We start from the raw sequence: 23,194 nt of genomic DNA, 5'->3' as shown, positions 1-23,194 counted from the left end.
AGGTTATCTGTATCCCTGTCGCTCTTGTCCCTGAGGTGCAGGAAAACCTCTTCAACCTCTGTCACTTTTGAGCAGGCACTCATCTCTTGACCAGTATGTGAAGCGTTTGATTTGTTCCTGTTTTTCCAGCAGAGGAATTTTGCTTAACTTGAACCTATTGTGTCTTAAACTGAGATGGAGATAATTATTCATGCTTTTATTTCATCTTCACCTGTCTAATGTAAGCAAACTTCCCTGAATCATTTACAAGCGGTCCAGACTACTTGCTGTTGCAAGGCTTTAGACCAGGTCCCCATCAAATTCAAAACCCAGTTCTTGTGATTACTTTTAGAGGTCTGTATGGTCAAGCACCTGCCTAAATTAGAGATCTATTCCAGCCTTATATCACCAGTAGGTCTCTAAGATTCTCTGATCTGGTTTTATTTGTTTTTCCTTGTTCCAGACTCAGTCATGGCTCCTAAACTTTGCAACACTCTCCTGTTGGATTTAAGATCCGTGCACAACAAGCAGTACATTTTGTTTATTATTTTTATTTTTTATCATTATTATTGTGAAACACTTTGTGACGTCTAACCTACAAAGGTGCAAAACAACTTTACTCCCTTTACTTAAACACATTCAAAAAGGAGTTAAAAACCCTAAAAACATACCAAAAGAGAAAGAAAACCTGTCTTGAAGAGAGAAAATAATCTTAATATCCAAAGCAAAAGAAGTACTCATTGCAAGCTTTTTTTTGTTGTTGCTTTAATTAAACCCACACCCAGGCCAGGCTTGCAGTAGTTGCTGGTGTTCAATAGCTCGAGGCAAAGAGATGATCTCATGACTGTTTGGAAGAGAAACACAAACATACAGCGAGAAATGAAAGGCGGCGGTGCTGCAATAAAGCACAGACAGTGGACATCCAAGCATGTGTCAGTGCAGCCTGGATGCAACATGAAGCCAATCCCAACAGTTTCCAACGACTCAAACCCTCCAGGATGCCTTGTGTGTGCCCCCTTGTCCTGTATCCCATCCCTCTTTTCCACCTCCCTCCTCCTAGAAGGCAGTTGGTATTTAATGCCGTTTCGCCTAACTCCAGGCATCTAACTGGGATGGAAATAAGATGCAAATCCATCCCCACTTTTCTAGCATGTGAGCACTTGTCTGAGCTAAGAGCACTTGTAACTGTATTGAGGTCTGTTTGAATCACACTAAACTGTCAGAGTAGGTTTGAAGTTTGGGAACTCACAGTGAAGCTCACTGTTGTTGGCTAAACAGCTGAAGAGCCTATATGAACAATGAAACAGCATTGTAGTGTGTTTGAAGATCATTATCATGTTGTTGGTCGTTGTCTCACTAAATGTTGACAGACATACTATATATGGACACAGACTGACAAAGAGCAGTTGAGGTTTGAAATTATGTGTAGTTATATTATTTGCATCTGCTCAGTGAGACTGATGCACAAATATCATTTTATTGACTTTGTGGGATTGTCATTGCTACTGTATTTAATTACTTGTGGTTTTCGTTTGACAATACAGCCTCATCAGAATTCCTCCATGGTCATGATACTTTTCAGCGCTTTGCTAAGGCCGGGGTTAGATGGTATCACACTGTTGATGACAGTAAAAACATACACAGACACTGAGGGCACGGCACACCCACATGCTGCTGCGCTACTCCTAAAACACTTGAGCTAATGCACACACACACACACACACACACACACACACACACACACACACACACACACACACACACACACACACCACACACAAAGGAGGAAACAGGTCAGTTCTTTTTTTAGGTGTTATGGGATTCTGGGATTCTTGAGTGTTTGTGTGTTTTGCTTCACAACACTGCTGATGTTTTAGCTCAAACACTACTGACCATTCAGTCCGATTACAGTTTTTCAAAATACACAATTTTCAAAACTCTAACACTTTTTTCAATTGCTTGGATACAATACACATAAACCAAAGATCATTTGTTCATTTAACAAAGATCACCTTTTCAATATGACACAACTTAACATCAAAGTACTACTATTTCAAAAAGCAATTCACACATTACATTTCAGATGATTGTCTATTCATTTCATTACAATGATCTAACTATCAATCGATACAACTACTCAAAAGGATAAGTAACTGTTGCATTACTCTTAATGCATAGTTGTATGGGAACAGACAAACAATATTCCATGTTTAGATCATGAAAGTTTCAAGATAACGAGATTTCAATGGTATTTCACAATAAATTTGTTTATTGAACCAATGATTGTGCAAGTGCAAGATTTATTTAAAGATATGAATGCACAATGCAATGTTTTGAACATTGGACAGCCTGTGTTACAAGTGATGATCGTTTTGAGTTTTGTGTCTAGAGTTTTGAAAAATTACGTCAAGGTTCTGAAATTAGTAGCAAAGTGATTGTAAAAACCTATAAAGGGGTTGGGTCCGCTTTTCGGTAATCTTTTAATTATGATGTTTTTTCTACTAAACATTCCATCAACCATTACATATACACTCACACTTTACTGCTTGTTAACACAAACATCTAATCAGCCAATCACGTGGCAGCAACTCAATGCATTTAGGCATGTAGACATGGCTACTTCCAGCAGGATAACGTGCCATATCACAATGTTCAAATCATCTCAACCTGTTTCTTAAACATGCAGCAACTGCGTGATGCTATATCATGTCACCAAAATCTGAGGAATGTTTCCAGCACAGCAATCTATGCCACGAAGAAGTAAGGCAGTTCTGAAGGCAAAAGGACTTCCAACCCTTTACTAGCAAGGTGTAGGTGTAGGGTCGGCATAGATATCCCAAATACTCTGAAACCCCAGTAATTCCTTATTTTCCTTTTAAGTTTAAAAACACAGTCATAACCCTAAATATTTAAATATCCCACCAAATGTATCATATGCAGCATACATTTACTGAGACAGCACCTGTTGGTTGATGGTGAAACAACAGAGAAAGTGAAGCTGCAATTTGAGAACATTCCAACACGTTCACAGACTTGATCCGATCCAGTAAATAGCTAATGTCTAATTCTATCAACAACAAAAAAAAACAGGCTAAAAACTTGAACAAAGACCCTCCAGGGTGGGTGTCTCATGCCTCATATTGTAAAACAGACTACTGCATTAGAACTGTAAGCCAAATTAATGTTTACATCTCCTTGCGTTCTTGTGACTTCAGCTTCATTTACCTAAGGTTTCATTTGGAGGTGAGATGATGATCTGTGAAACGTCAGTGTGGGATTCAGCCACCTGATAAATAGAAAACAACCGTGTTGTGGAGGAGCTCCTCAGGCTCGGAAATTTCCATGGGTAAATGTAGGAGGATGTTTGCAAGTAGCATATACCCAAATTACACTCAACACATATACTATTGCTGTTATTAAAGGAAATGTTGTGTGCATCCTTTATCTTCCCAACTGCAACTGTTGGGCTAAGTATCTATTTAGTAACATGTTTAATTCCATAAAAAGTGACTGTTTTTGTACTTACAGTCAGCTATAAGTGTAAGGTGAGTGAGGTTTGAGTAATGCAGGCCAACAGAACACATAACATTCTTGAGTGTACATGGTCGCTTCAATGTACTATTTTAAGACTTACATCCATGGGAAATGTTGTCACCTTCATTTAAAACACACATAGAGACATACTGTATGTCTTGAGACACAATAACAGAACTCTTTAAATTTACCTGTAGAAAAACAAAAACAGCTCACTATTATCAGCTGGGATCATGCTCTTCAGTTTTAGATAGCATAGTATCAGATGCAAAACCAATCCACTATTTTTAGTGGTGAGTAAGTGTGATGTTGTAACTCAACCTCTGCTGCTGTAACATGCTGATCAGATGAGATCTCCACAGTTGAAATCCCTCAATCTTCTAATCAGGCCTCAGACACAAGTGGTTTGTCTGGATCTGTCTCTCATTTTAGGGTTCTTGTTCTGACATTTACGTAGAGCCTTGCATGTTAAGGCACCTGTGTACATCTCGGACCTGCTCCGTCCGTATATTACCAGTAGGTTACGGACGTTCTGTGGTCTCTGTTGACGCTTTTAAAGCTGAAGCTGAAGACGCACCTATTTAAACTGGCCTTTGTCTCATGTCAGTAATTTTGTTAAGTTGTATTTTCCATTTTTCTTTTATTCTTTTTCATTGCTTGTTCTTTTTACAGTTTTTTGGTCTAATTTTTAACACTTTTACTCTTGTGAAGCACTTTGTGACTGTTCTGTAAAAAAAAAAAGTTTGATCTGCAAAGTAGCTACTGTAGTAGCTACAGCTGTGAAATTAATGTAAAAATCCGCTTCTGAAATGTAGTGAAGTTGGAGTAGACGGTTACATAAAATGGAAATATTCTGGTACCTCATCGTACTACTTAAGTTCTTGAGTAAATGTACTTTTAACCACTGTATTGACTATTTGGCACACATGTCGTTTCCCCCCAGAGGGGACATACAAAGAACTGCAGCCATCAAAAAGTAAAGGGGAGAAAGGAAAGCTGGATTTATGCACGCAGTGGTCTCATTTTTAACACTTTTACTTGTGAAGCATTTTGTGACTGTTCTGTAAAAGGTGCTAAATAAACTTATTATATTATTGTTATCTGCTTGAATTGTAGATTCTACATTGTTTGGCATTCTATGGGAAGCAAAGGAAGAATGTCATTGTACAGGGGAACATGTTTCCTTACTGTGCATATGACAATAAAAACTTTGAAACTTGAAACGTGAATGTCTGGATGTTTACAACCTTCACAGGTCTTATAATATCAATGTTGATAAAGCAGCCAAGGTTTAGAATAATCAAACAAAATCCTCTTTTTGCCTTTTTTTCTGTGGTTGATAATTGCTCAACCTTTATTAATTGCACTGTTGTGACTTGAGAAACATGCAGACAAAACTGTGGGCCTTATTTATATGTCACATGGGAGCTGAATGTAGTTCATGGATGGGAGCAGTGAGGGGACTTGTGACTGAAGGCAGTTATTGTTGAAGAAAGCGTGGGAGACTGCCAAACAAGCTCTGCCACTTGTCACCTGGTTCAACCACCCAGTCTGCCCAGTCCAGTTTTCTTTCTGCTGTGATTGATTCTAACTAATTGCAGCAATAAGCAGCAATCACAGCCTCCTCATGTTTCATTGCACTGAAGAAGTAGTCAGTTTTTTTTACTCAAGTAAAAGTAGCAATGCTACAATGTAAAAAATATATTTTGATGTATTTACTTAGTTCTACTACTTACGTGTCAGAAAAATGTACTTAAGGTATAACAAAGAAAAACAGCTGTGAGTGTGAGTGTTCTACATCTGTATATCATTGGACTGATGCATTAAAATGTACGTAGCATTTTAATGTTGTAGCACACCAAGGTGGTAGTCATTTTAACTTCTTTTAAAGATTAAATTCAAACGTATGAAAAAAAGAAATTAAATTATGAATATGTATGTAAATTATGCATATGCCACAATGTTAAGGCAATCTACTGTATATAATATATGTATACAATTTTGCACATGGTCAACTGCAAATATGCAGGACTATGCAAAGGATTTACAGAGAGCAATGTAGACATTTTTGATAGTGTTGTAGATTCAATGCAATTTATATCTTTTGCTCAATAAAGGTTTTTAAAAGTTTGATCTGCAAAGTAGCTACTGTAGTAGCTACGTCTGTGAAATTAATGTAAAAATCTGCTTCTGAAATGTAGTGAAGTTGGAGTAGACGGTTACATAAAATGGAAACATTCTGGTACCTCATCGTACTACTTCAATTCTTGAGTAAATGTACTTTTAACCACTGCATTGACTATTTGGCACACATGTCGTTTCCCCCCAGAGAGAAGACGTACAAAGAACTGCAGCCATCAAAAAGTAAAGGGGAGAAAGGAAAGCTGGATTTATGAGCGCAGTAGGAGTTCATGTCACATTCATGTACTCAGGCATACGTACGTTCACTCTCACCCACACACAAACACACTTGCGTGACAAACTCAGTCACACCACGCAGCAGAGAGGAATCCTTCCTGAACAGATTTGCTGTCAAACCTGAAATGTGTCTTCAGGAGGAAGCAGGAAACAAAAAGATATTTTACATGTTTCTGGAAAATGTACTTTGTTATAAAACAACAGTTTGACATTCCCAGTCATTTTGATTTGGCTGGATGTTTTCCTGTAGCTTTAGTGTAATATCTCTTAGATAAATGATGTCTTTAATTTACTTTCACAGCTGTCAAAATGACACGATATATAAACACATGATGCATAAACCCCACGTATCATCAGTGATGTTTAGGTGAACTGAGGGGACTTTGACCAGACCTGATGTAGTTCCTTTTCCTGCCTATTGGTAGAGACGTTTCAACACTCCTCAAAGTGGAATCGGGCCTTCTTTCTGTTTCACTGTTTCCCCCTAAACACATTCCACAGAGGATACGACAGTACAACCAGAACTTTGTAAGGTGGCCATTTGTCTTTGAGTTGTATTTCAATGATTCTTTTAACAGATGTTAACAGCTTTATCATGCAACATATAGTTTGATGTTGTTTTTATCTATGGGTTTATTATTAATTTCTGATGTTTTGTTAATCTGTGTGGGTTGATTAGGATGGAAGCATTGTCATTTTGAAACTTGAACCTTGAAAAGTCTTTTATTTTGTAATTATCAGAGGTCAAATCCCTCTATTCCTCCAACTTCACTCTATTTTTACACAGGGGAATACCTGTGAGGAGAGATTTTACACATAAAAAGTGTCATCACATTGTGGGGGGTTTGATTTTCATAGTGTTCACAACAATCAAAAGAGGTTCAGAACAAGAAATATAGGAGAAGTTTCACTCAGGGATTATAAATCACACACACACACACACACACACACACACACACACACACACACACACACACACACACACACACAGTCTCAGATTTAATTTCTCTGTGGTGATACAGTCAACAGGATCTCAGAGGGCATGTATAAACCTGCAGCAGTTTCTGTTGTCTTCAAGCCAACCGTTGCTTTTTGGCGATTACTGCGATCTTCATGTTGTGAAGGAGCTGCTGTAGTGAAACCCATTTGTCCTCTCCACCTGTTTAACCTGTAACATATAGAAAGCATCAACTTCGCTAAAACGCTGAGCAGGACCCTGCCTCCTCCTGAACAGGAAGATTTTGGGGAATCCTTGAGGAACTCCAAAAGATAGGTTGGAGGTAAGTGACAAGACAGCCACACTAAAAAAGTTCATGTTAGGCCTTGACAGAGAGTGGAAGAAAACAGAGGAGTTTCACTTGAACCATGGCCAAACTGGGGGAGGTGAGAAACAGGGAAGGTTTTTCAACACACTACATTATGGTAAAATATAAAGTTGATTTGTAGTACAATATGGCGGACAGTTTCCTCATCTGCAGAAATGTATATGCTTTAGTGAGGTAGTTTACAGTTAAAAACGTGTCCATTTTGTAATAAAGGCCTAAAAATGCCACACACAAAAACAATTCCAAAAACATGTCTATTTTGTTAGACTGACTCGAAAAATCAGACTATTTTTAGAACAAATAAATAAATCAATAAACATTTCAGTATTGCCCCAACAAAATGTTATTCCTGGCAGCATGGAGAGATTGTTGTTAGGACATTAATAACCTCGCCTTCCTGAAAGGTCCTGAATTTCCTAATAATTTTGTAGGAAATAAATATACAATATATAATCCATAGGTACAGTAGAGAAAAAAACTAAAAACAGGTCTTTTAGCTAGAGATTAGTTAGTGTGGTTGAGTTTATGTTGCAAATGCAGAAAATACAATTGAGAAAATATTATTAATTTAAAAAAAATATGTACTAACATTAATCGCAAATTTTTAACTCTACTTGATAATCATTTTACTTAATAAGCGTTGGAATCTTAATAATCTATGTAGTTGATAAGCAGTTTGATAACAGTAAAGCAGTAAAATTGCTTTAGTCTCGATTTTCTGCTATCTGTCTCAACATCAGGTTTTCGGCTTTTACGTGTGAACGGAGCGCAGAGCTCAGAGGGAGTGTGAAACTGCTGCTAAAACAACTTCTTTACATGAATGGCTATTGTTAGCTGATCTACAGACCAGTCAAACCAGCAACACCTCCGTCCTTGTTCTTACCAGGGTGGAGCAGAAAAATCACTGCAGTTGACAAGCTGGGTTAGGCTAACTGTCACCTTTGTTTTGGGATTTTTATGTGGTTCATTGTTTCAATTTGTGTGCTGTTGAGATATGTCCATAGAAATGTATGTGGCACGTGTATGTAAACGCACACATACACACAGAAAGATCCAACTGCATGCTCTCACAGAAAATCTTGAATAATTGTTTTTTTTTTCATATGGAATATTCTTGTTTTTATTCACTTTTGAGTATTTTGAACTCTGTAAATCAATTTGAAATTATGTCTGGAGAAGACTGCTGTCAAGACTCAAAGATTTGGATTTTATTCATCACCAGACATCACTTCTTATTTAAAGGCACCTAAACAGCCGGGCTATAAATGCACACCAAAGTTAGTAGAACCCAGAGATGTTGTTCTAATGACCTGAGATGCCTAGTGGGTGTATATGCAGGCCCAAAGCTATAGGAAACTGAGGTCATATCCTCCCATTTTTGGGGATGTGGGAGATTTAGAAACCTGTTGCCATGTGTAAATTTTAAATTTTAGTCAGAATTTTACTAGGGTTATAATCACTTTCAAACTTCAAACAACTTTCAAAGAAAAAGGTCACATATGTGATTATTAAAATAAGATTAACATGATGTATGTCAGCCTATACACCTGCTTTTTTACAGCCATGTTTGCACTTTTTCGAGCCTTTACATGAATTCCCTTTTAAAACAATGTGTCTGGAAATGATCAAATAGTTTCATTTTTACAATTAAACCAGGCCGAAAAGGCTCATCTAGGATTTACCTCAGTATTTCTGATTAAAATCCCTGTTTGGCAGCAATTTCATGATATATGTTGGACTCGTGTTCGGCACTAAAAGTCATTAGAAGTATTTTGAATTCAATCCTAAATTTACCAGGAAGCCAGCAATATGGCACCTCTGTAGACTCTTATGTAATCATGCAGCATAATTTAGAAAATACTGTAATGGTGGCACCGTTTTTTTGGCTGAAACAACAAGACGCTGCATTACAATGGTCAGGATGAGAGGAGACAAAAGACAGGATTATTTGTTTTAGGGGTTGGAAAGGTCAGAAGAAGTGTAGTTTTACAATGTTTCTTTCCTGGAAATAACTAACATTTTTCTTAAAAGTCAACTGAAAATCTAAGGTGATCAGTTAAATACAATAAATGCACAGTAGAAGCACAATGAAGCTAAACACAACGTCTGTTTTTTTTTTAGACACCTCTAACAAGACGGCAGACACAACAATGCATCATTATGATCCACCCTCTCTGCACTCACAGAGACGAGGCAGCACCATCTTTAACAGTGCAGCAGTATCAGTTACAGGCCAGATGAGGGCAGCATATGATAACATTTATGTGAAATCAAAATGCAGTAATCAAACCCATTCCACATATTTGAAAAAGAAACAGGTTGTATAACATTGATCTTTTTTAAAGATCTGTTTCAACACACCTTCTGTCCTGTTCTGCCTTCAGGCAATAAAGTGAGCTTCACACACACACACACACACACACACACACACACACACACACACGCACGCACGCACGCACGCACGCACGCACAAACGCACACACACACACACACACACACAAACACACGCACACACATGCACTGCCTCATACAACGCATCTTCACACAACTAAAGAGGGCTTTATGCACGCTCAGCCTTTTCTGACCCCTCTATTTTTATGTAAATATCTTCCTGTAGGGACAGTGTATAGATGCTCTTGTCTATGGAAATTAGTAGCAGGCTTAAACTGACGCTGCAGATAAAAGAAAATGTTTGATATGTAAGGGCCTGGTCTTAGGAATAACACTCACTCACTCACACACACACATGCATGTACTGTGTCTAACTCTTTGTCTCTTTCTTTTCTGCTCGCCTCTCTTTTTCTCTCTCTCATGAATATTTCACCATTTTCATGCTTCTCTCTCTAACCCCTTCTTCCTCTCTTATCTTATTCTCCCCTCCTTTTCCTTTTCTTTCATCCTGATGAGTGCGAGTAGGGGGTATAGCATTCATCTGTTAGTGTCCAAAAAAAAAAAGTATTATCACAGATAATTACACCCGTGAACAGGAGGGCGAGGGAGCTACCTAAACAGCAAGGGGTCTGTAACCCCAAACCTTGCGCTGATATCTGCAAATGATTTCTGCCGCAATTAAGAGTCTATTTATTAAAGGGGAAATACGTTCTGTGCTGCATGTTCCACATACATGCACTGAGGCTGATAAGGCAGTATATTATAACAAGACAGATGGAGAATGAACAGATACTCCCCTCCACTCAGGAGAGGAAACAGGAAACAGGATATCAAGACGGGAAGTGCGGCAACATCATTTTCCCTTCTCCTCCTCCTATTCCTCCTCCTCTTCCTCCTCCTCCTCCTCCTCCTCCTCCTCTTCACCACACTCACACACAGTTGTCCCCATGTAGCCTACCTCTCTTCCTTCCCAATACCCTGCACTTGTAAAACGTTGGCGTGCCGCTGGTAACCATGGAAACTGCTGCATGTCGGGCCTGCTTGAAAATGTATTCATAAGAATCACGCAGTGGGGAAAAAAAGGGGACTGTCCCGCCCACTAGAGGGAAAAAAAAGGCTGTATTCATCCCCATGACGAGGGCAGTGTGCTGGGTGTTGATGTGGTCGGCTTTACTGTCCACACAACACGTAGAGTCCAAGAATAACATATCCTCTTGTTTCTTTTGTTCCACAGCACACATGGATGTATTATGTCCAAGAGAAACAATGGCTTAAACACAAGAAAGATGTGAACATTCAATGTTGCATTTGTCCTTCCATGTGTTTCAGTATTGTCCCTGTTGAATAAACAAACAAGTACAACCAATAAATAAACTTCTCATAATAGGCCTAATAATGAATAAACCTAATAATAGTAACTTAAAACCTAACCTTCTTTCTAATGTCTTTTTCTCCTTCTCCTTGTCTCTAAATAAATTAATCCACAGTAGTTTAACAGAGAACTAAAAGGTCCACAATAGCTTTTTCTGGAGCTTCTCATCTCAGGGTCTTCCTCTGTGGATTAAGTTTGCTTCATTGTCACGGACAACATGGACAACATCCATGACAACTAAAGAGATGAGGTCACCTGCATATATTTTTATTAGGGCGTCCCGGTAGTCCAGTGGCTAAAATGCACACTATATAATCGCAACATTCCCTGTGCATCTTTGTTGCATGCCATCCCCATCTCTCATCCAATCTACTGTTTGTATCTACTAAACTTTTAAGTATATTACTATTATTCCATGTCCAGAAAATGACAAAAACACAACAACAAAAAAAATGTTTGTGAAGAAAGGTTTTGGTTTTTGAAAAATACTTTCTAAATGACATTACGTATACACACCTTCCTGTCTTAGTCTTTCTGTCTGCTTTCTCTTATTGTGTCTACTAGTGCACACTGTGGTCGAGTTATCAGCCCAGTTAACGCCCTGGGACAACTGTCATGGTGGAATGTAAACAGCACTGATGGAGTCATATCAAGAGTCACGATTAAAGAGAGGGAAAATAACCTCTACTTAATAACACTAGAAGCCACAGTGAAGCCACAGACTCACCATTTATTGTCATTCTTCCTTTGTGTGTGTATTACCAGGTGTCTGCCAGATTACTGACCAGTCAGCAGTGACACACTCTCTTGGCATCCTCCCGCTGTCTGCCCCCCCCCCCAAAAAAAAACAAACAAAAAAACTGTCTGTCTCCATCTGTGTTTGACTCTCTTCATCTGTCTGTCTGTCTCTCTCTTGGTGTTGTATGCACCACATGCCCTCACTGCCAGGAGATCACACAGTGATGCCAGTGAGCATGTCAATGTGTTTTTTTACTGCCCCTGGTTTCCATGGCAACAGTTAGGGAGTAAGTCAGGGAGTGGGAGAGAGAAAAAGCAATAAGAGACAGAGAGAGGCAGGTTTTTAGAGATAAATCTCAACAGGATGCAGACCATTTTAAGCATTTAAAATGTGACTGGATGAGCACATTCACTCTACATTAACAGATATACACTTAATTACCCAGGTATTAAGTACACTTAGCTAAAACTAATGCAGTTTAATACAAAAACCTACCTCTATATAGGATTTAATTTAGAGAAGTGTTGATTCAGGGTAGAGGATGCGGTTTTAGGTGCTGTTTGAGGGGTGTTTCGATTATTTAGTACCCTCATTGATATAAATGGGCTGAACAAAATATTAAAAATACCTCTCAGTGTAATCTAAAACAGTTTAAACAAAAGTATCTATTTTGAGGTGGCTATTTTAGGACAAGAGATCAGAAAAAGGGGATACAAAATGTAACTGTGACTTCCTGCTTAAATAAAACATTTTAAATTGCAATATGGGTGTTTAGTATGCAGGCTACAGAGTAAAAAAAATGGTTTATGGTGGACAGCAGAAAAGGACAAACAACAGATGACAAAGGAGAGGAGTTTGGTGCAAAAGCTCTCTGCTGCATCATCACCGGGCAGGGTCACCTTGGGTGAGGAAAGGAGGAGGAGAAGAGGAGGAAAAAATAGAAAGGACAGCAGAGTGCTCGTCATTAGAGCAGAACGTGACCTGAGGCCTGGACACAGATTGAAGCCTCTCTCTGTCTCTCTCTGCTCTGCCGTCTGTGCTTCTCAGCCTTTTATCCAGATTACCTCAGTGAAACAAAGCCGTTGTGTCGACAGTTTTGTGCTTGTGGAAAAAAATCATCAAGTGTCAAAGCTGAAGACCATGCAGATATCCATCTGTGTGTGTCTGGTAGTGTTGCATAATCAGACAATAGCAGACAATAGCCTAAAGTTAAACAAAACAAACTGATTTACTGACACTCCTGTCATACACAGGACATACAACAGTGTTGTAAATATGTTTTTAAAGAATAGAATGTTCTCTAGAATAGAATGTTAAAAAAACATAAAATGATGAAAATATGGAGGAAACACACAACAACAAGCACCAAACATCGTATCAGATTTTCCATATTTGGTTAATAAATCACTTCCTGTTGAAGCATAGTGTCCAGAAGACAGTGTGGCAGTTCTTCCTCCAGGGATATCCGTTGTGTGTTCATAGCCACAGGATATTTGTACCAGTCCTGGCTCCTTGCCTATTCCAAATATAGCGTTTAGCATAGTAATAATAATAATAAGGACATTTTAGACCACTTATTCTTTATCAGCCACAGTGACAGTAGCTCAGACCGTAGGGAGTTGGGTTAGGAACCAGAGGGTCGCTGATTCAAGTCCCTGTATAGACAAAAGTACGGAGTGTGGATTGTAAGCTAGAGATGCCAGTTCGCCTCCTGGGCACTGCCAAGGTGCTCTTAAACAAGGCACCAAACTCCCCCCATCCGCTCAGCGCACCTTCGGTGGCCTGCGACTGCTGAGTCACTGTGACATCTCTCCATTAGTGCATGTATAGAACCTGAGCATGTATGTGTGTAAATTGTAATTTCCCCATTGGGGATCAATGAAGATTATAAATGGTTATTGTTATTATTATAGAATAACCTCTAATAATACAGAAAAAGTGGGGAATGAAAGTTTCTGGGAGCTGCCTGGAGAATGTTTTTAATTCTTTTCGACAGAGCCATTGTCTTTCAATGATAATAGAAAGCGTAGGCAGGCAGCTCACATTGCTATGGTGACAAGACCACAGCAGGAAGTAAGCGAGGCAAAAGAGTAGGAATCTTTAACATGAGAGTGAAGAGGGAGCAGATCAATTGATAAAATGATAATGAACCATGGTGGAAATAAAAGCATAGACATGGCGATAAAGGGGCTCACAATATGGCAAAGGCAACGAGCCTCTCATATCATCTCTAAAAGAAGTGTAATGTTGTAGAGGAAATGTCAGCAGCTCAATGGTATCTACAGCAAACACTTTAGCTGAAGGGCCTTGGTATGATGGAGTGATTTGTGGCAATAGGTTACTGGAATTTTGAAAGATGTGTTTGCTGAGGATTTTGTTTGTGTTGGTTTTCTTGCCTGTACTCAAATGTTCATGTTCTTTTTTATTTAACATGTTCAAAACTATATAAAAAAAATTGGGATACATGTTTATTTGCATTCTTGCTGAGAGTTAGATGAAAAGATTGATTCTTCCCTCATGTTTATATGCTAAATATAAGGCTACAGCGAGCAGCTGGCTAGCTTAGCACAAACACTGGAAACAGGGGGACATAGCCAGCACTGCTGGTTCAAGGGTAACAAAATCCACCTTCCCACACCTCTAAAGTGACACGTTATGGTTCACAGCTGGTTACCTACCAGACTATAGTCTTCTCATCTAACTTTCATAAAAAAACTAGTTTCTTAAACATTAATGATACGTGTACAGTGTTTATCTCGTTTTGTCTTCATTATGTCCAGTAAAATGCTTAACAAGCCAAAAGAACTAACTAACTTTTTTCTGTAATTTCAGTGTTCAAGCTGACCTGTTTTACCTGCTGTGTCTCATATATTCTGGCATAAACTGCATCCCCCACTCACTCACTTTTCCTCTTCTCTTGCTCTCTCTCTCTCTCTCTCTCTCTCTCTCTCTCTCTCTCTCTCTCTCTATTAGGGCTGCAGTCTGACCCGGCTAGCGGTTGCTAAGTTTATCTCTGTGCCAATCTGTGCCCCAGAGGCATGCAGAGGCAACCCAGAAAAGACAGAGTGCACTGTCAGTTAGAATAATCAGGGGAGGGAGGAGGGGATGAAAACTCATGATGGCCTGCTCTGTTTTACACAAACTGCAGAACAAGAACAAGGGACTGTGGGCGAGCATCTGCATGTAAGCGAGTGGTTATGTGAGCGCATGGGTGTGTGTGATGGCTAAACGTGAGAATACAGTAGCATCAAAATTATTAGCTGCAAATGATAGCAGGGTACTTTTTAATCATTAGAAATTAGCTTGATGCCCTGTTCCCGGTGACCTTTCTGCTGCTATTTGCCTGCTTTGGAATTGACTCAGACACTTAATAATTAACACCAACCCCCCAAACCATTTCATGTGGTCCATGATAATTATGCCAGGGTTACAGAAGCACAGTATTGTGTGAACTAGGTTTCCAGTCTGCCATGCTAGAGCTCGGTATAATATGTACATTACAAAAACAGGTTACAAACTTGCGTCTTTCTCCACTATGAAACTCTCCAAGACTTGACTTGTGGTTTCTTCAGGAAACCAGACGGCCCAGAACAGCACAGCAAATGAACTATACTGTTTTAACTGGTGCACCGGAATATACTCCAAATATATTGATCCAAAGTGAGGCATCCTTGTGAATAATTGAGTCCGTGACCTCTGTGCAGTGAGCTGACATCATCACTCTGGGTCTGGAGCCAAATGCCCTGCCGCACTGGAAAAGCCCCTCTGGCCAGGACGGGGAGATGCTGGTGGTGTGCTGCATTGGCTGCAGCTGAGAGCAGGATATGATGCAGTGGCTCACAGGGGAGTTTTGGCTGAGGCCTTAGAGGTAATACTGCACTGCAGCAGGGTGTTCTTTACTTTTACCTTACCTTTTTTTTTTTATGATTATGCAACATGTCGCTGCTTCGTCTTTTAAGTTATCTTTGAGGTCGAAATTGTTTCTGGGGGGTGGTAATTGATACGAAATTCACCTGGTTTTCACCAGGTTTGAGTCCAAATTCAGTAGAGACAATTTTGGAGGAAAGAACCTTAAATTCAAAACACAATAGTTTAAAGGTTATCCTCTGTTTGGTGTTTTTAGCAGTCAGTAACTGGTTTAGGACTGGTTTAATTTAGAAGGTCTCTTTTTTTATAAGGTGTAATTTCATATGTATTGTTTTTAGACGTGTTCTTTTTAAGATTTCAGTTTATATTTAATATTAATTGTGCGAAATGATCTAATTGAATGCAATCTAATCTAAAAATTGCTATTATGATAATCTCTTCATTGGTTTCTAAAAGCTTCATAGTCCTGTCATGTAACTATAAAATTACATTTCCATGACTCATCTTTGATTTAGCTGCAGGCACTTTCTCTTTGGGCATGTTTAAGCACTGTTAGGGCAGTGTCTATTTGCCTTCTGGTCCAGTGGTTGAGCCCTGCCCTCTGATGACTCATAAAACACTAAAGACAAAAAATAAAACACACATCCGTACAGGCTTCTGCACTTTGCAATTATGCCCATGTCTTGGTCAAATTGTTGCTATTTTGTTTGTCACAAGCAAATGCATGTACCCTGCATTTATTAGTCTTAACTGCTAATCTGCGCCACAGTCACACAAGGGACACACCCGGCCACACATTACAGAGCATGACTGTGAGGGATACTGCAGCTCGCCACCTCACCTATGAGTAAACCACAGGGAGTGGCCGACGTACCATAAAAACCAGCTTTAGTAACTTTCCATTACAGTTCAGTTCGCCTCACTACAGAGGAGGAAGGGAGAGGCTTGTGTGATAGCCAGACTCCATTATTGAGCAATGGGTAGTTTTATTGTCTGAATATAATCACATAAACCTCCTTAATAATATGAATTGGAAGGACCATACCAGTGTTTTTGTAATTATTAATCATGATCAAAACATGCTGCACATTTGCATGTGTCATGTAATCTATCATAGTGAACAAGTCTGCATTAGCATTTTTGTCAAAGTTACCTTACTGTTGTGAGGCAACACAGTGCAGACTTTTTCTATCAATCTGAGCATCAACTACATTATTATGCAACAATAATGTACAAAATTAATCCAGACATGATGTTTAGAGGAGTTAGGGGGTTAGTTGTCACATAGGTTAGTTGTCACACTGCTCATTACAGCTGAACTAGAGGGCACTGTGACAATGTATTTGATATTAAACAGTTGTCCTGCTCATTTTGAACTGGTCGTTTTGTGAAACACACACAAAACATTATGAGGTGAGGAGATATTTTGTGATTTTTATGTGTCAGAGTAATTTTTCATGTTGGTGTTGTTTTTGTATTAAAAGCTTGTTGGTTATTAGTCATTTAGAACTTAAAAATGTATTAAAAAGTTGAAATTTATAGCTTTGATTTGAGTCAACTAAAAGCTAGCAAGCTATAGCAATGTGGTAGCTAGCTTAAAATGTTTGTCAAGAGGTCAGTTGGGGATGGTTGTCTCACTGCTCTGGGGGTTGGTTGTCACATATGTGGAGATTAATCTATTTCTCACTGCTTTATTTAACTTATATTCATGATGAATTGTTATGAAACAATGGCTTTAATAAAGGCTAGATTTTTTTCAGCACTGTAAATTTCTTTATTTTACTTCTCATTACAGAGAATAATTGAAACAAAGAATTACCTGGTTCAAATGTATCGTTTAAAGTGCCCATATTATGAAAAAATCATTTTTGTGTGTTATTTTGTGTCTCTGGTGCTTCCACACGCATACAAACTTTCAGTTTTCTACCTCACTAGCCGAAACGAGGGGGTTAGGGGGCTAACCGTTAGCATGCTAGCTCATTCTCAATGGCAAAACACTGCTACAACACACACAAATTCACCCTAATCTACAAAATAAATTGTCTAGAACTACTTACATGTCCCTGTTCTGCAGGTATTCCATGCAAAGTTGGAAGTGCGCCCTCGTTTAGAAGAAGTCTCCCGGCTAATTCTGCCTTGTACAGGCCAAAGTTGGAGAAACAGCTAGCTAGCAATTATGAGCTTACCTAGCTACTGCGCATGTGCGACTGCCAACAAAGATGCTACAGAAGTTGAGAGTTCTCACTCTGTAGCTAAAACAGAGACCTGACACAGGGTGAAAAGAGGATCTGCAGCAATGGGCAGAACAACAAAAATATGGTGTTTTTTGAAAATTAAACCATATAAACCTATTTTGAAACAATCTCAAATTACAATTATGAACCTGAAAATGAATATAATATGGCCACTTCAAACACAAGGGGCATTGATACGTACTATTATAGATAGGGTATCCTTTTCAAAACTTTTTTGGTGTTCCTATAAAACATTTTTTACTGAAACCCCATTCATAACAATAGAGAAAACCAACCCCATACCTTGTGACAACCAACCCCGCGATGGGGTTGGTTGTCACAATGTGTCAGAGTGTCTTTGATGGTTAATTACTTCTGGTTACAATAGGTTGCGAAAATAAAAGGGATACCAATTTCAAGGCATGATATTAAGCTTTCATTCAATGTAGGAATGACTATTGAAAGATGTTTAATTGATGAGCAATTTACACAAGAGTAAAAAGTGTAACAACCAACCCCGGTCTCCCTACTGTGATGAATTACAGAACTCATGCAAGTTTCAAGAATCTGTTTATAGATTTTTATATTGTGCAGAAATTAATGGAAACCAATAGATGCCCGGAACGGCAGATAAAAGCATCCAAATTACTAAAACACAGCAGCAGAGTTTGCCAAATAGTAAATGTAAAATACAGGTGATTTGTAGTAAATGTGCTGCAAACAAACACTCATTTAAGAATTAAGTTACTCTAAGCAAATGCAGAACTAGATCACTCCAGGGATTAAACATAATGTGTACATAAAATGCTTTTATGCACAGCTCTGCTTTCTACCACTATTACAAAATGCACTCCCGCTAGCACAGCGACACTACTCCCCTTAGGAGACACATGTCCTTATCATTTGCACTTCCTGGGAGAAAGCGTTCCCTCTTTTTTTTAAATGTATTCTTGGCTGCATTCCTGTGCAGAGTTGGCTGCATCTCATCTCTGCATGTCCACACAGGGGCCCATCAGCCATCCTGTCTGATCTCCCTGACAACATGCACACTGAGTAAGGGATGGCATTTGGGTGTGTACATGCATAAAGTAACACTGCTTACTACAAAGATAAATGGATGTTCTTTCCCATGGTGATATTGCATGGGCCTATGTTGCATGTAAGCTAGCAGCACAAAGCAAAAATATATTGAGGGAAAAGAGAGATGAAATGAAACAATGCAATAGAGACAGATGGCAAATAAAAGAGAGGTAGGAGCACTTCAACCTACTCCTATCACTGTTTCATTTGGCTGAGTCTCTGGTACTGTAGCATAGGTGGGAGTATTGGAAACCCACTTGTTGTGTAACACCTTTTTTCCCTCCTCCACACTATCGCCAAACTGTGCTACAACAAGGTTGAATCACAACAGCTTTTATCTTGTCATCCAGTGTGGGATGTTAAAAAAATAATGCTGTTTTTTTGTTCCCCCGTCTCCCCACTTCCCCCTTATCAATACTATTAATATAAAAAAAATGAACACAGTTCAGTCAGAGAATCACAACTGTCTTCCGTCAATCAGTTGGACCGATAGACACAGATTATTCCTAACTCAAAGAAGTGATTTCAATATGTATTGCCCTGGGGAAACTGGTTGCCCTGCATTAAAACATATGACTCATCTGGCACTGCAATGACAAATGTTTCAGTGGACAGCCATAACTGAAGTCCTCTGCTGACTGTCTTTCTCAATGTGCAACTTTCTGTAATCTCAAAAGACTTGTTTCTGAGAAAAGCTGTAGTGCTGCAACAGATTTTTGGCCCTACTTTCATCTTGTTTTATGAATTGGAATAATGTTTTTTTGTATGCTTACACACTTTAGTATGCTTTTTTTTCTCTGGCTCTCCTTTTTTTGAGTTTAAGATTTCTTAAGCATGTAAAAAAGAGAATAAATCTATCAGTAGCCAAAAAATATATATATACAGTACCTGGTTTTGTAAAGAAATTATTAAAACTCAACTCATTTTCATAAAATGTTTCCTATTTTCCTAGTACCATTATATTATTATTATTTTTATTATTATTTATTTCATAATGGTATTTTTCTCAATAACACTTTTTTCATGTATTTTATGTCTTAATCTAAGCCCAAACATAATGTTCATGTTCCATAAAGCTGCTGTACATGGGGCAATGACTTACACTGCCATATTGCTAAAGAGCAATTATGCTTTCTGAGGAGCCTCATTGATTTTTTTTGTTCTGATCTGCTCTTCGTTGACCTCGACAATAGTTCTCTATAGTGCTGAGTTGGAGATTGGCTTCCCTGCATGTGCAACTTCAAGATCAATGGAGACAGTGATCAAACAGCCTCTACATCAGCATCTAATTGTAACTTCACTCTCTTCTCTTACTGTATTGGACCAGGCCAATAACACCACAGCTGACTTAGCCAAACAGCTGATTAAACCCACAGAAATCTATATTCAAAAGCATTAGTTTTAATGATAACCTTCATCATATTATATACCTACATCTTTCATCTGTCTTTCACTTTCTCTCTTTCACTTCCCTCTAGCCAACTGCCTCTCCACTCTGCACCGAGGTGGAATGATGCTTGGCACGTTGTATGTGTGTGTGTGCATGTGTGTGTGTGTGTGTGTGTGTGTGTGTGTGTGTGTGTGTGTGTGTGTGTGTGTGTGTGTGTGTGTGTGTGTGTGTGTGTGTGTGGGAGTGATGGGGGAGAGAGACACATTAATTTAGGTGCTTCATCCACGCTTGTTAGCTCAATGGTGTTTTAAGCCTCCAACGTCACCTTCCAGGCAGCTAACCCTAACCTTAACCCTAAACATAACCATTGCCGCGTTGCCTGGAAGGCGACGTTGAGGGCTTAAAACACCAAACACCCACTTGTTAAAAGAACAAAACATGGAGAGGGAAAATGGGCACACCTCTGAACAAGCAGTGTGATTTTCTGCCAGTGATGAGCCAGTGCATCAGCCAGTGTGTCTGAACATGTTTGAATGTCGAGCATCCACGGAAAGGCTGAGTCAGTCAAGAGAAACATAGCGAGAGATGGGAGGGAGAACTGGCACTGAGCAGACTCCATACATTATGAAAGCAGAGGAGGTGGGAACACTACAGAGGACACTGTCTGAAGGGTACTGCATCTTGATTATTTTCAATATACTTCTGTGCAGAAGAACCATAGCAAAGGGTTTCAGTCTCATTTCCTCAAAAGCACAGAATTCAGGATTAAAAATCAAAACTATGATCTCAGATGCAGCCTTATATGAGTCATGATGGTTGTACCAATCTGTATGCAAGGTGGAGTCACGACCATATATATGTATATAATGCATTGAAAGAATTTAAACATAAAAAACAATTTTTTTTCTATGGACATGACTTATTTGTGTACTGCATTTAGCTATTGGATCATTATATATACAATCTGCAAAAGTCAAATGTTTCCAAATATTCATGTCATTGTTTGAATGTGATTGCTATGTAGAAGAATGCACAGGTTCTGTAAGCCCATCATTTGACATAGAGCTGTTGTTCATCATTTGTATTTTTGGGTACTTTTATTCAATTACTTTCCAAAGAAATACCATTATTATGTCAATCAGTGAGGATAGCATGTGTCAAAGTACAAAAGACTTCCTGCTATTGTCAACAAGCGACCATGGAGACAAATCTCTCAGTCGTCATCACAATCCTATAACTCCTCCTTAGATCCAAATATAAACTGTAGAGGTAATTTGCGTTTACTTTAACTGCATAGAAATGTGTGTGTTTGCTCCGGATATTCTTTGTCAACAGGACAGCAGAATTAAATGTAACTAGCGCAAATCTTGGTGTGTCAAGAAAAACTTTCACTGCTGAAAAATATGAAGGTCCTTCCTATTTACTTTTTGGGCATCCAAGAATGATTACTCATCCGTCTCAGGATGCCACAATATAAAACTGCATTTACTTTCCTAAATATTTTATTTAAAGAGGAGAAGGCTAGTAAATATAATTTACCTGACCTTTACCCTACCTTGTACAGTGTACAGTGATGGCTGCAGTAAGCATATCCTACGCTATTTGACAGAAAGGCCGACATGCATATGAGCACCCACCCACATAAATTTATATACATATATATATATATATATATATATATATATATATATATATATATATATATATAAAGCTTTGGTGTTGTGAAGCTCTACAGTAATGTGCACTTTAGTGAGAACAGGTGATGTATTATTCATATAAGCAGTCAAAGAATAAGAGAGTGAATGCAACCTGCATACCAAGCTATCTAATGCACATACACACACTCACACACACACACACACACACACACACACACACACACACACACACACACACACACACACACACACACACACACAAAGCAGTTTATGCAGTTAATCTTCCACATAGGCCTTCCTTAGCACATCAACTCTGTTTAACGAGCAGTGGTTGCAAATGTGCAGAAGCTGATTGCCAGTGTAAAGACAGATACAGTAAGTGGAGAGGAAGCTCAGCACGTCAGCACCAGTGAAATCTGCACAAGCTACACGGAAAAAGCATATCGACTTTACTGGAATTCTGGAGCAGAGTTTAAATCCTACTTGATAATTCAGTGGCGTTCTTTGTTGCATTTAATTAGAGCCTAGATCCTTGAACTCCTGGTGTGTGTTTGCATCTGTGCAAGTATGTGTCTGCATGTGAGAGAGAGTAAAAGAAAGTGTTTTAAATACCTCTAATTAGAGCAGAGAGATGGGCTGAGTCAACCTCCCACCACAGCATGGTGTGGAGTGAAGACCACCTTCTACTCTGACAGTCAGTCATTTGGCAGTCACAAACCACTACATTACGTAACACAATGAGGTTTTCAATCACACCTACATTTGTCACTGAATTCATCTAAACTTCATATTCTAATCAGTTTCTGCATTACAGAAAAAAATTAGCAAAGTATTGTTAAAAACAGATTATTAAAGATGCCTCTTAAACACAGAAAGAATTTAATGGTTCAGAAATATACACAATCTCCATTTGTCCAATGGCAGTAGCACATCAACAATGAGAGAAAGTATTTAGGTGCTCCATGTTTGTGTGAGCACAGCGGTGGTTGTGTGTATGCACAAACTGCATGCAATTTGAATGATATTCTCAAGTAGATAGTCTGTAACAGAATATAATTTGATATCTCTAAAATCAATGTATCTTTATCTCAGTGGATAAGAAGGCTATGCATATCCTTTTAATCAAGCAGCAAACCTGTACAAGCCATTAATGTTCCTTTCCATCTCAATACAGCAAAATGTACAGTACTGGATGTGGCAGACCTGG

The 23,194-nt window shown here is 38.8% G+C and overlaps 1 long non-coding RNA gene across 3 annotated transcripts; it reads left to right on the top strand.

Annotated features, from left to right (window-relative positions):
* Positions 1 to 6,930: 6,930 nt before the first annotated feature.
* LOC144535325 (uncharacterized) lies at positions 6,931 to 17,384 on the top strand. 3 transcript variants are annotated; one of them, XR_013503656.1, is made up of 4 exons: positions 6,931 to 7,211; positions 9,378 to 9,648; positions 14,732 to 14,941; positions 15,463 to 17,384. It is a non-coding gene; the product is annotated as an uncharacterized LOC144535325 (long non-coding RNA). The 3 variants fall into 3 exon arrangements; XR_013503657.1 differs by lacking the exon at positions 9,378 to 9,648; XR_013503658.1 differs by lacking the exons at positions 14,732 to 14,941; positions 15,463 to 17,384 and adding an exon at positions 10,882 to 11,855 and having other exon boundaries at positions 6,932 to 7,211.
* The last annotated feature ends 5,810 nt before the right edge of the window (positions 17,385 to 23,194 follow it).

The sequence above is a fragment of the Sander vitreus genome, chromosome 20 (genome assembly GCF_031162955.1).
Source record: "Sander vitreus isolate 19-12246 chromosome 20, sanVit1, whole genome shotgun sequence".
Classification (NCBI taxonomy): Eukaryota; Metazoa; Chordata; class Actinopteri; order Perciformes; family Percidae; genus Sander; species Sander vitreus.
This window is presented reverse-complemented; position numbering and strand designations above follow the sequence as displayed.